The sequence below is a fragment of the Tympanuchus pallidicinctus genome, unplaced genomic scaffold (genome assembly GCF_026119805.1).
Source record: "Tympanuchus pallidicinctus isolate F22 unplaced genomic scaffold, pur_lepc_1.0 scaffold3, whole genome shotgun sequence".
In the NCBI taxonomy this organism is placed as follows: domain Eukaryota; kingdom Metazoa; phylum Chordata; class Aves; order Galliformes; family Phasianidae; genus Tympanuchus; species Tympanuchus pallidicinctus.
In genome coordinates this window covers 49,358,102-49,370,413 of record NW_026294747.1, presented here as the reverse complement: position 1 = coordinate 49,370,413, position 12,312 = coordinate 49,358,102, and the positions used below count along the sequence as shown (strand labels likewise).

Genomic DNA, 12,312 nt, shown 5'->3' with positions numbered 1-12,312 from the left:
GCTGGCCAGGCCATTTCAGCAAGTTCACAGGATATGTCCAGTGTTCTTAAAACGTCCCGGAGTATCCTGCACGTGATTCTTACTCACCACTCCTGAAACACAGATCTGAGTACCACAGCTGTGCTGTGCTCAGGATGGCATAGCCAGATGTCTGCATTTTCTCATTCATCGCATGGAGGGCACAGCTTGTGCAACCTTATCTACAGTGAATGCCTAATGCTCCGTGACAGCTTGGTCTTTACTTGAGATGGAAATGTTATTTGTAGTTTAGAATTTGAATTGGATCTGGCCCATTTGTCTTTCATCCTACATCTTTTCTTTTGAAGTTGTTTCTTTTTGGAGGAGTCACCAAGACAGTACTGCCAGCTAGCTCAGGAAGGCAGTCTGCCTATGATGCAAGCTCCAGAGCTTGGAATGAATTAGAAAGGACAGATGAAAGCAGTTTTTCCAAATTTGAGTGTACGCAGCATGTTGGTGGAAGTGTCTAACTGTGGGGCTTGCAATACTCTGTTGGCTGTGTTCATCATGTGGTTTCTGCTTTGTAGGCGTACGTGCAGACTGGTTGTTGCATGATGACTCCTCACTTAGAGAATCTAGGGAAATTCAGAGCTTTAATTTGAAGTCGGCATTGGAGACATCCTGGTAATAGAAATAGCTACCTGATTCCCCTTGCTTTAATTTCAAACACCACGTAGTTCTTCTAAGTTCCTGTCTTGACAGTGAAGAGAGAGGGCTGATGCTGCTGTTTGGGGAAGAAGTGGTCAAATAGTAACTTTTGATGTTGATTTCTGGAATCTAATAGTGAAAAATATCAGAAGCTCTAGTCTTCTCTTTTATTAATTAAGAAAGAAATTGGAAAGATGTCTGTGGAAAGATGTCTTTTGTTTAGAGCAAAATCCAGTGGGAACAGGACAAAATGAACTGAGGACGCTGGAGGAGAACATAATTTCGTTATCTGTAAGCTTTTGTGAGGAGTCAGGCTTCACAAACAGGAAAGGATCAGGAAGAACTCAAATTGTTCATTACAGCACTCTTGTATTGTGGTGGGAAACTTTGTTTAATGCCAATGTAAATGTCACTGGAGGTAATAGGGAGGTATGAGGATAGTTCAAAATTAGGGATATAATTTTCTGGGCAATATTGGTGGTGGACGGATGGCTGGACTAGATGATCTTTGAGAACTTTTCCAACCTTGTTGATTCTATGAAAATTAGCATGACTTCTGTTTCCAAGGAAGAAAGTAGTTTTGAGTGCTTGTGGATGAACGATCCAGTGTATAATGCAAGAAAGCTCAATGACTGGTACCTGCCTCTGCAAGTCACTGCAGAGCAAGATGCCAGCCCTTGGACTGCCATGTCTGTGGTGTCCCTGCCGTGGAAGCTTCCCATCTCAGCAGCTGCTCGTGCTAAAATTACCTGGAGAGTTTAAAGAGGTATACACAGGAATTTCCTAGTTCCAAACATGTCATAACCTTTTCTGTATTGTATTACTTTAGGCTGATGAAGAGGCACTGAAATATGGTGGTCACATAGATGCAGGTGCTAATTATGGTTACAGCATATAAACAAGCTACATGTGAACAAAGGCCAGTGCACAGGACTGCATAGTTTTGATATTTTAATTAGCTGTTTTCCTGATGATGAAAACATGTTTGAGATGGTTCAGGTGACAGGAAGACCTTAAGGTGTAAATAGGCATCAAAAGCAAGAGCTGACTCAGAATGTTTTAGTTTATAATCAAAAAGTAACAAAGCTCAGGGAGGGTGCTGATTTTAATTCAGTCAAGCTACATGGAGTGAAAGCAGTGACAAAAAAGTAAAACAAAGGCATATTCTTAAGCATAAAGCATAGGGAAAAAAGAAAAAAAAAAAAAGAAAGATGGTAGTAATGAATATAAAGCAATTGCTGAAAGTGCAAAAGGTCAATAAGGCAAACCAAACCAACTGCGTCCCTCAGTGCCACATCTCCATGGCTCTTGAACACCTCCAGGGATGGTGACTCCCCCACCTCCCTGCGCAGCTGTGCCACTGCATTAAAAAAAAAGCCAGGGAACAGAGGGATGTAGCAGTGCACTAAAATCTCTCCATCTAACAGCAGTTCAGGATATGCCAAATAATGCCAGCTAAAGCCAGATGCCTTAAATTAGCAATGATAATAGATTACATCAGCAATTTTAGTAAGACTAACCAGATTTCTCAGTTGTTGAGCCAGGCATTTTAAATACTTTGAGACACTCGTAAATTGTGCAGGGCTGGAGAATCATTTTTAAAAGTATTAACAGGACACTGGGGTAATTTGATGATTGATCTCAAGTACAGCTAGACAGCCGATACAGACTTGCTTAATAAAGAATTCGAGAGAATGCGATAGAAGCAGTGCCAATTAATACGGGATTGCAAGGTTGGATGGTAAAGCAATCAGTAAGTTGGCACAAAAGACCTCCAATTTGTGCTCCATCTCCTTGTCTCTCACTGCCTGCATCCCTGCCTTGCCTTTCACAGCCTCTCAGTGCACTTGTCTGGTTTGCTTTGCTCATGCTGCATGTGCTTTGTTGCAGAGCCTGCTAAGGCGTGTGAACTGCAAGGCCTCCTGATTTAGTCTGACTCTGCCCTTTTAAAAAGAGGCCAGAGATCTCAGCAACAAAACCCAAAGGACTAAAACAGCAAACCACCCCAAATATGACAGACGGGAAAACATACAGTGGATCTTTTGGTGCTTTCATAAATAAAAGTCAGACAATCACATGGTTTTCTAAAAATAACACCCATAGTGAGTGCTCCAGTAGGAATAATACTGACCTAGTTTGCATGTTAGCTGTGTGCAAAAAATAAGATGGTGAGGGAAACCAAACTGCCTCGTGATATTTGCAATTGTTGAACCAGATCTGATTGGAGAGGTGCTTAATTAGATGTTACATTCTCATCTCTGTGGCTCCTCTGGGGGTCTCAGGGAAGAGGGGGAGGGGATGGCTGCTGACAGGATGGCCCGCCTGATGCTGCTGCTTTCCCTTAACATATCCACTATTTTTCTACTCTCTCATGATGAGCAATACATGAATTTCTGAGTCTGAACAGCCTCAGTGCCGGAAAAGGCTTTCATTCAGGCAGAGAATCTAGGTCAGCTGTTCATAAGAACAGATCAAGCCTTCACTGAGTGGAGCGATGGGCCTTCAGCAAGACCTGCTTGGTTTCCTGGCTGCTTTTGTGCGCAGGCAGCCCCTTACATTGACAGGCGTTTTGAGGACAGCAGCTCTAGCTTCCTGTCAGCAGGCTGGATGCAGGCGGGGCTGATTCAGTGCACAGTGGAAAATCAATAGTATGAAGTATTAATTGTGATGTTTAAAAAAATATCTAAGATGAGGCACTCAGTAATAAACGTCTGTACCTGTGTCCAAGAGGATCTGACTTGTGAGATAATACGTTACAAGGACTGGGCTTAAATTTGGTCTGATTCTGCACCTATAAATAACTGCTTTTACATATGGCATCTGATTACTCAATTGTATATGCAGATTAGATAGTCATTTATATGCTGTCATCAGTGACAGCAACTAATAGAACTGACAGTTATTTCCAGGCTCATATGGGAATGCCAAAGGTTTTAAATATCAGTCATTGCCTGCTATACATACCAATATCCCTCCCCATCTCTTCCCTTCAAATAAGTTAGAATAAATATCACAAGGTACATCTGTTTCCCAGAAGAAGTTGTACTGCTCTATTATGCTATGTATTTTGTGTATGAATACAGTCCAGATTGGAATTCCGATACATGTGTATTATGTCTGCTCTGAAACGGTGAAGCAAGAAGAAACAAGATGTTAATATGCTTTTTCTCACTCATGCTAATACCTGCAAAGGTGGGAGGCAACTGAACTTGCGAAGGATTCATGTCCCACTTGCCTCTGCGCAAAGTGTGATCCATTGCTTTTTGATCCAGAAGATATCTTACAGCTCTTTGGTTCTCCCTTTGCATAGATCTAAATGGTTATGCTGAGGGTTAGGTTAGTAGGAACCAGATCTAGAGCCCTGTTCATCTTCTTCTCCCCACCAGCAAATCAGTACCATCTTCTTTTTCCCAATGTGAAACAGCTTCTGAGCATGAAAGTTTATATTTTGCTAGCGTTTTGTCCACTGTAGTTACATTTAACTGTGAACAGTGTGGTAACAGCGAGCATAGTGAGCGTGTAACCACTGTTGGGCCTGAAACCTCAACATTAAAAACTTATGCAGAAAATACCCCTAAAACAATGTTCATTCAAGCAAACAACCTCCGTACAGCTGCCTTAAAATGCAATGATTTTGTGCTGCATCAAGATCAGATACATTAATTCTTCTTGCAATTTGTGCAACTTTCAGATGTCCAAGCCTCTAAGATATTTATTGTTAATTGTTATGTAGCCATGGAGCACATAAACAACACTCCAGCTTGACTTCCTGCTCACCAAACAGATGGGCTGAATTTTTTCTTTGAAGCTAAAGGAAAGAGTCGTGTCCTTAAAATCCTTTGTTGGAATGTGGCCTCGATTCTGTTTTATTCACTGAATTTCAGAAGTGCAATAACATGTGCTGGATATCTCAGGTCACAGAGTTACAGACTGCGTGTTTCTTCAGGATAGATTAAAAACGCTGATTCTTTTCGAAATGTTCTTGATAATTTAGAAACATCCTTGCAGCTTATCTAACTGTGCTTCCTTGAGGATCCCTGCAGCAAGCAGTCGGTGCTGGTGGTGCTCTTGCAGTGAGTGCGGCTCACGTGGGTTTGTGTTTCTAGATCTTTATATAGCATTCTCTCTGCTTTGCTGAGAAGAAGCACAGAAGGATGGGATATGTTCTGGCATTGGCAGCATCACAAATGCCCTTCTCTTTCCTTTCCTGAGCCTGTATCTCCTGCCTCCTCCTGCCCCTAAAGTCTTGCCCACCCCTTGTTGTGGCCATATTTCTTTCTTTCCTGTGGGAGGAGAAGCGGTCAGAAAAAGTTGAAGACTCACAGAGCTCCCCCCTCACGTAGCAATGCTGAATTTTCTAATGCCGTTTCTCTAAATGCTTTTCTGTTTTTGGAAGGAACACTGTGGTGCAGTGTAAATGTTTTATCACAGTGCATTTGGGAGGCCTGCTTTATTCAGCTTGAACTCATGCTGATGAAAATTTAATGCTTCTCTTTGTGCTCATGCAGACTTCCTCCACAGTGTATTTTACTGAAATGATTTCAGAGGATGATTAGCTCTCTCTTAGGACCATCATGGGCTCCTGCTGCTGTTGCAAACCTATTGCTATATCTTGCTTAAGTTCAGTAGCATAGAGCTGAGAGAAGAGATTGCAGAAATCTTTTAGAACTGACCTTTTTGCAATGTGACATGTCGTCTTGTCTGATATGATGAGCTAGTAGATAAACTAGCTCTGTGCCCAGTGTGGGATAGGAATGGAATTCTTATACAGACTGCCCAGAAGGGGAAATGAGAAATGCTAGATGCTGAGCATCTCTAAAAATGTGAAAATCAAACAACTTCTTTGGCAAGACAGACACTTCCATATTCTGCAGCCAGTGCAGGTGTGTGGGGTGTTCCTGCCTCTGTAGCCAGAGATGCCTGATGAATGATACATTTGTGAAAGATGGTGGAAGAGATGGCTGAGATTTGATCTTGAGTTAAGATGAAGTTGTGCACAGCTCCTGTGTGACAGGTTTGTTCAGGAAAGCAGTCTGTAGTTACGATTTTTAGCCTCCAGATGGTGTTTGACAGATGTGCCCGTGGAGCTGTGTCAGTGTAGTGCTGGTGAAACACTGGAGACTGGAAATAATAGAATCACTGGCCTCTTGTGGCAGCAGGAAAAACAGGCGAATGAGTTTGGAGTGTGGAAAGTGAATTTTCAGTCCCAAATCTCTGCACATGCTACTCCACACAGGACTGTGGGTGAGCGGGATGTTTTCTTCAAAATTGAACCTAAATTATTCACTGCTGGTGTGAATCTGTGGATCTATGAAAAAATGCACAGAGGAAGCCTGTCAGTCAAAGCCAAATAAAAGATTCAAATAAAATCATTTTAGGCTTGCCTCTGTCCAAATGGAGGCGGAATATTCATACTCCTAACTTCTAAAAAGAGAAACACCTCTGGTTAAAATCATGGAACATCTTGAAAAGAGACGTGGTGGCTGCAATGATGCATTCTTTATCACACTAGCAAACAATATCCATAATTTATGTTTTAAGAAAGCCCTTTCCAAGTAGCATTTAAATGGTAGTTCTCCTGTACCAAACCTGGACCCTTTTGGATAGGAAAACTCTTTGGCTGGCTCTTAGGATGACACTTTTCTGAGGCTTGGTGGCTGTGGCTGGCCTTCTGGGATACAGTCGAGCTCATAGCAGTGCAGAGGCTTCTGTAGCAGAGGTATTTTTTTAGTGTCATCACAAGATCTTTCAGGACTTGGGCTTTCCAAGTGCTGGAGTAACAAGGGTGGACTCTGAGTAATAGGAGATAAGAAAAGAAATGACTCCTGTGGGTATTTCCTCTTCATCGTTTCCTGAAGCTTTCTCAGGCAGAGGCCAGGTTGCCAGTCCTTCAAACCTCTCCTCAGCCTGCAGTTTGGCACGCGGTGTATATTGCATTACTGTTCATATGTATGGAGCTGTCTGTAGGCAATGGCATGGCTGAGATCCTCTGGGTAAGGACTGAGGGAGTAGCAAATAAAGGAGGTGTTGTGGTTGGACACTGCTATGAGACCACCCAGCCAGAATGATGACACCAATGAATTATTCTTTAAGGAACTAAGAGAGACATCGAGATCTACTGGCCTTGTCCTTATGGAGGACTTCAACCCCTTAAGGGGGAAGTGCCAGATGTTAATTGGGAACATCACACAGCTGACATAAATGGGTCCAGGAAATTCCTAAAACACTTTGATGACAACTTCCTGGTAAAGGAACTAAGGGAGCCAACGAGGAAAGGCGCCCTCCTAGCTCTGTTGCTTGTGAGCACCTGGTGTGTGAAGCTGCAATTGGTGGCTGTCTTGGCCACAGTGACCATAAAGTGGTCAAATTTAATATCTTTGGTGGTAGGAGAAAAACTGACACCAAAACCTCAACAGTGGATATGAAGAGAACAGATCTTAGTCTGTTCAGGAAACAGTAAGGTCCCCTGGGAAATTGCTTTTGAAGGCGTTTCTGTTAGTGCTGGCCGCTTTCTGAGTACCATCTTCTGAGAAGACAGGAGCCTGCAATTCCTAAATGCTGAAACAACACGGGTGAGGCAGAAGGTTGGCTGGGCTGAACAGGGATCTTCTCGAGCTTAGGTGGAACAAGCAAGTGTATGGCTGCTGGGAGCAAGGTGATAACTTGTTCTGTGTTAACTTGTCATCTACGGAGAAACTCAGAGAAACTGGGAAATAGTCCTCAAATACTTACAGGAAATTCATTGCCTGAATCCCATGCATGCTGGCCAAGCACAGACTGAAGTGTGTTTGTGCCCTTCAGCTTGGTGCCAGCGCTGGCCTTTTCTGACCAGATCTGCTGGCCCTCTCCTCTCCGTGTGTCCCTGCAGGTGTTGGTGCCACTCTAAGGGCGACAGCCTTCTGTCTTTCCATGCCAGTAATGCAAAACCAGCCACTGGCCTCTGCATAGAAGTGTGAAGGAACATGGAAACTGCATCATGCTCCTCCCTGTATCTGCTATTTCTGCACAGCCAAATATAACCAAACTGCAAACAGAGCCTGAAGGTCTGTCTTAGAGTAAGAAAACTAGCAAGTTTGCTTTGAAATGTTCTGTTATCCCAGCATTTGTCTGAACCTAGACACTCATTTCATGGTCTGAAGGAACAAACTGTTTTTAACCCAGCACTTATTGTATGCTATGCATAAATCCTTCTCCTTCTTTCACTAAAGAGAAGCAGAAGGAAGTTGCAATCACTGCAGTGTTTTCTTTGCTGGAGGTCTGTGGGGAAAGACCAGGGTATGAAAATTCCCAGCTTGGTAAACCAGTTTCTTTACTGAAAAGGAAACTAGCACTTCTGGAAGTATTACTTTATTCTTCTTCTGCTGAGTGCATTGTGTATTATTAATGCAGAGATTTTTTGGGTCCTATCCTATTGCTAGGCTTTCTATAGTTCATCTTTAAAATTTGGAGGATTATGTTATTTATTACTATTTGTCAAAAGGGGAAACATCTTCCTTAAAATAATGCTTGTTTCATTCTAATAAAAAATAGAATGAGGCAAAATCCCCAGGAATTAGGTAAAAATGTTTCAAAAGCACTGCAAATGAGGTTACTAATTAAGTGAAAATTGAGGTCAGTTTGGAATCAAGTCCTCACCATGATGAGTAAAATACAGGCAATGCAAACTGTACCTCAAAAGTGTTTTGTTTCAGCGTTATGGGCAGAGGAAAGAGCTGTGTTCAGTTCTCTGGGTTGAACTTATTTTCAGGTCCTTAGTGTTTTTTCTTAAGAGCACAAAACTGCTGGGACCATCTAGCTTTCCTATTTGCTTATCCCCCACCCCCAACAAAATGAATATATCTAATTTCAGTCCAATCTGAAGCTGGAGAGAATCTGAGACTGACTTCTGAAAAACGTGATGAAAATCACTGGCTGAGCTGGGAAGAGAAATGCAGGTGGATGCCCTCAGTAAGAGAAAGGAAGAAGCTCTTCTGATTCCTTAGGGTACCCCAAACATCAGGGAAGAGGGGAGGGGTCCAGCCTGTGGGAAGGAGGCACTGCAGAAAGCGGCTTTGTTCCATCTGTTGCTATGGAGAAGGTTGCTTGTATTAAATATTTCTGTTGCTTTGTTTACTTGAGCATACATACAAGTTAGACAGAGAGTAAACAGGGAATGTAGTGAGCAATTGAGTCAAGGAAACCATGGCTGTGTACCTTCAGAGCTGCTGGGTGGAGTCTCTGATGTCTTGTAAAGGCCGAGTTCACGCTGTGCTTTATTCCTTAGCAGGAGCAGTAAGGATACCTCCTCAGCCATGCACTGTCAAGAAGGGCGTAAAGGTGTGCTAGTTGTGCCAGCCATTCTCTCGTCAGGTTTGTTAAACTCAGTGTACCCACAGAAGCACATCAGAGTAAGGGATGAAATAAACACAGGTACATGTGCAATTTAAGGCTGCATAATGTCGTTTCTTTGGGAAGTAGGCTTATCTTTAGGAAGTAATAAATATAGGCTTTTCAAAGGCTAATCAACAGCTAATTTTGCAAAATTAACAAAGCCGGCTCTTGCCTCAGACTATGATGGCAATGCCAGCTGCAGTGTCAAACTAGAGGGGAGCTTTTTTTCTGTTTCTCTCTCCCCCCAAAGCCTACCTTGCTTACAGATCTGGCTGGCTGTTCTTTTGCTGCTGATGAAATCAAAGATGCAGTGTGGGTGGGGTGGAGCACACTGTCAGGCTACAGCAGCTTCAGAAAGTGCTTTTGCATGAATTTATGCCCTATGGAGCCACCACATTTTTGTCCCGTGGTTTTAACATCGCCATTAATATTCTTTTCTGCCAGCATTAATGTCTTTGATTCAGGATGGATGAAAACAATTGGATCTCTTTCTCTCTCTCTCCCTCTCTCTCTCTGAGATCTGCAGATCCAACTTGCCTCAAGTGTACTTTATATAAAAGATGCTATTGAGCACAAAGTTTCCATTGTATATGCCTCACTATGGTCATGTGGAATCCTTACAAAGTGAGCAGGAGCATCATTACATTGCTTGGAGTGGGATATGAATGTAATTGGACTCTTGCAAAGCAATTTCACTTGAAGTGCTAATAGCCTGACTTCATCTGATCAGCATTTAGATCAAACACCCATTGTTCAAGTCAGGCACACAGTCCACTTATTATGAGGAAGTTGTATCTGTACAGGCAAAAAACAATGGGAAGCAGCAAGATAAGGAGCTAAGTCAACAGAGAAACTAAGAGTTTATCTGAGATATTCACTTGTTTAGGGAAGGCTCCTGAAAACAAAAGAGTTACAGATCTTCCAAGATAGACAGTCTCACTAATGTGGGCTTTTCCAGAAGCTCCACATAAAGGGGGGAAATCCGGAATGCTGGGTTTGTTTCTGGAGGACAAATGTGTCCTCTTTAACAGTGAGTAATGCAAGGGGAAGGGCAGGAGAACAATCCCTTTAGAGAATGTCATGCTGTGGACAAATGGGGGTACTGAGCACCTGCAAAGAGTGGGAGTGTTGGACTTTGAGGAAGAAGAAGGTCATTTGGTGCACCTGACAAAGGAGGTACTGTGCTAGTTACACTGCTGTGTCCTTGTGGTTTACTCTTCCTCTCCTTTCTGCTTTGAAGGACTTCCCTTGTTTGGGCAGATTAGGTGCCCGTGAAATAGAGAATGAAGGTGTAAGTGAAATGCTGAGTGCCTGGATTCCCTTGTCAAAAGTGATTGTTTTGAACAGCAAGCAATTTCTTTGCATTTTGTTAACAATTAGTGAAAGACCTCTTATTCCAGTGTCACCTTGACAAGTTTCAGCTCCTCTGCTGTAGACATACAACTTCCCCAAGGCTCTGCTCGTCTAGGCATAAGTCCATTCATGGGAGCACTGCAGTGAGGACATTACTAAAAGTTTAGGTTTCACATCCCGATCTTTTGGCTGCAGAACTTCATCCTGAGCAGTAAAATAGCATTAGAGACAGAGGTGAGATATCTCTGCACCCTGCATATGCTGCTAAAGCACACAGAGCCAGAAAAGCAAGCTGCCTGTTGGCAGCTCCTTGGTAGCTTCTCCTTTCCTGTTCAGCATCACCATTCTTCAACCCTTGCTCAAATAGGATACCCTAAGAACACTCTCATCTTGGGGCTGTCAGCTGTGAAGCTTGGAGTCAGAGGTCTTCCCAGCCCCACTAAGTCCAGCCATCTCTGCTCAGTAACTCACCATTTTCCACAGGCTCATTTTTCTTCCCCTTGAAAGAAATGGGAAAACAGTGCCCCAGTTTATGGCACAATCTGCAATTGTATGTATTCAACATTTGTGTACTGCAGAGAATCATGCCTGCAGGACTGGCACTTTGACATTCAATTTCCTTCTATAAAGAAGTCAAAGGCAATGGTTTCTGTTAGAGCTGGTCCTGCTGGAAAATGCCAATGAAGTTGAAAATAAAAACATTGTGTTGGAATTTTCATGGGAAAATATTGCTGAAGGGTTTCAGCATGCTTGGAATGCTTCTCTTCTGTACTAGCACTGATTCTGTCTTGTATTAGTATATATTGCATCTCTAACATTCCAAAGAAAACATTTTAACTTTATAAAAATAAAATTAAATCAACAAATAAAGTGAGATCAAAATGGAAAATGTCAAATTGGAATGTAGATAAAACTCCCAGTTTTTGACTGCTCCACAATCAGGGAAACACAACATTTTGCAACCTTGGTATTTCCTACTGGCAACACTTCAGATATATGACTGCTACAGAATTTTCTGTTTATTCTTCTAAGTGAAATGTATTTGCTTCCTCCTTCCTAATGTTACTAATGACTCTGTGATAACATGCTGATGGAAGTAAGTGCAGAGTAAGAGCCATAATATTTACTTGGTTTCCAAGTAGAAAACTAGTAGAACTTTACAGTCATGAAAATGTAGAAAATATATTGGAAGAAGCTGCAGATGTTAAACCCAGAAGGACAGCTGCATATGTTCTGATTCATCTGGATGCTCTGTGAAAAACATAGCCTTTAAATTCATACCCTCCAAAAATCGTTCTTGAGTACTGTTTGATTTTCATTAAAAACTGCTTGTACCAGCTAAGACAAGACTCTGTCCTTAGTTAATGGAAATTCTCAAGTTCTCAATTCCATTTTTACAATAAGGGAATGGAAAAATAAAACCAATTTGCAATGATCTAGCAAACAGAGCGTGGTAAGGATAGCATTTCAGCTTATAGCTAAGTGTATTGTCTTTCATGCAGCAGTGCTGAGGCTTTTAAAAATCTGTTTTGAACATGAACTCCTGGAGTTAAATGACCTTTTCCTTGCAGTAATTTGTTCTGAGGATTATGGATCAGAACCTCCAACAGCTCAGGACCTGGCAATATGAACCTCGAAGTGAGTTGGCATAAATGTGCTTTGTCTTCAGTGCAGATTGCTGTAATGGTATGCAAGTTAAATCATAGAGTCATTAAGGTTGGAAAAGACTTCTGAGGTCACCCAGTCCAACCCCAACCCATCCCACCATGCCCACTGACCACATCCCTCAGTACTACATCTCCACAGTTCTTGAATGCTTCCCTAGGCAGCCCATGCCAGTGCATTGCCACTCCTGAGAAGTTTTTCCTAATATCCACCCTGAAAGTTATATATGTGCATATATTAATGTAAATAATTGTGTGT

General features: G+C 42.2%; 1 protein-coding gene across 8 annotated transcripts in view; it reads left to right on the top strand.

The window, feature by feature from the left end:
• LOC128085926 (exocyst complex component 3-like protein) overlaps positions 1 to 12,312 on the top strand; it is a 55,718-nt gene that overhangs the window by 4,244 nt on the left and 39,162 nt on the right. For all 8 annotated transcript variants that reach the window (XR_008209167.1, XM_052693939.1, XM_052693940.1 and 5 more), the window contains one exon: positions 11,961 to 12,027. The gene's annotated coding sequence lies outside the window, so the exon portion shown is untranslated. The remainder of the gene's footprint in view (positions 1 to 11,960; positions 12,028 to 12,312) is intronic.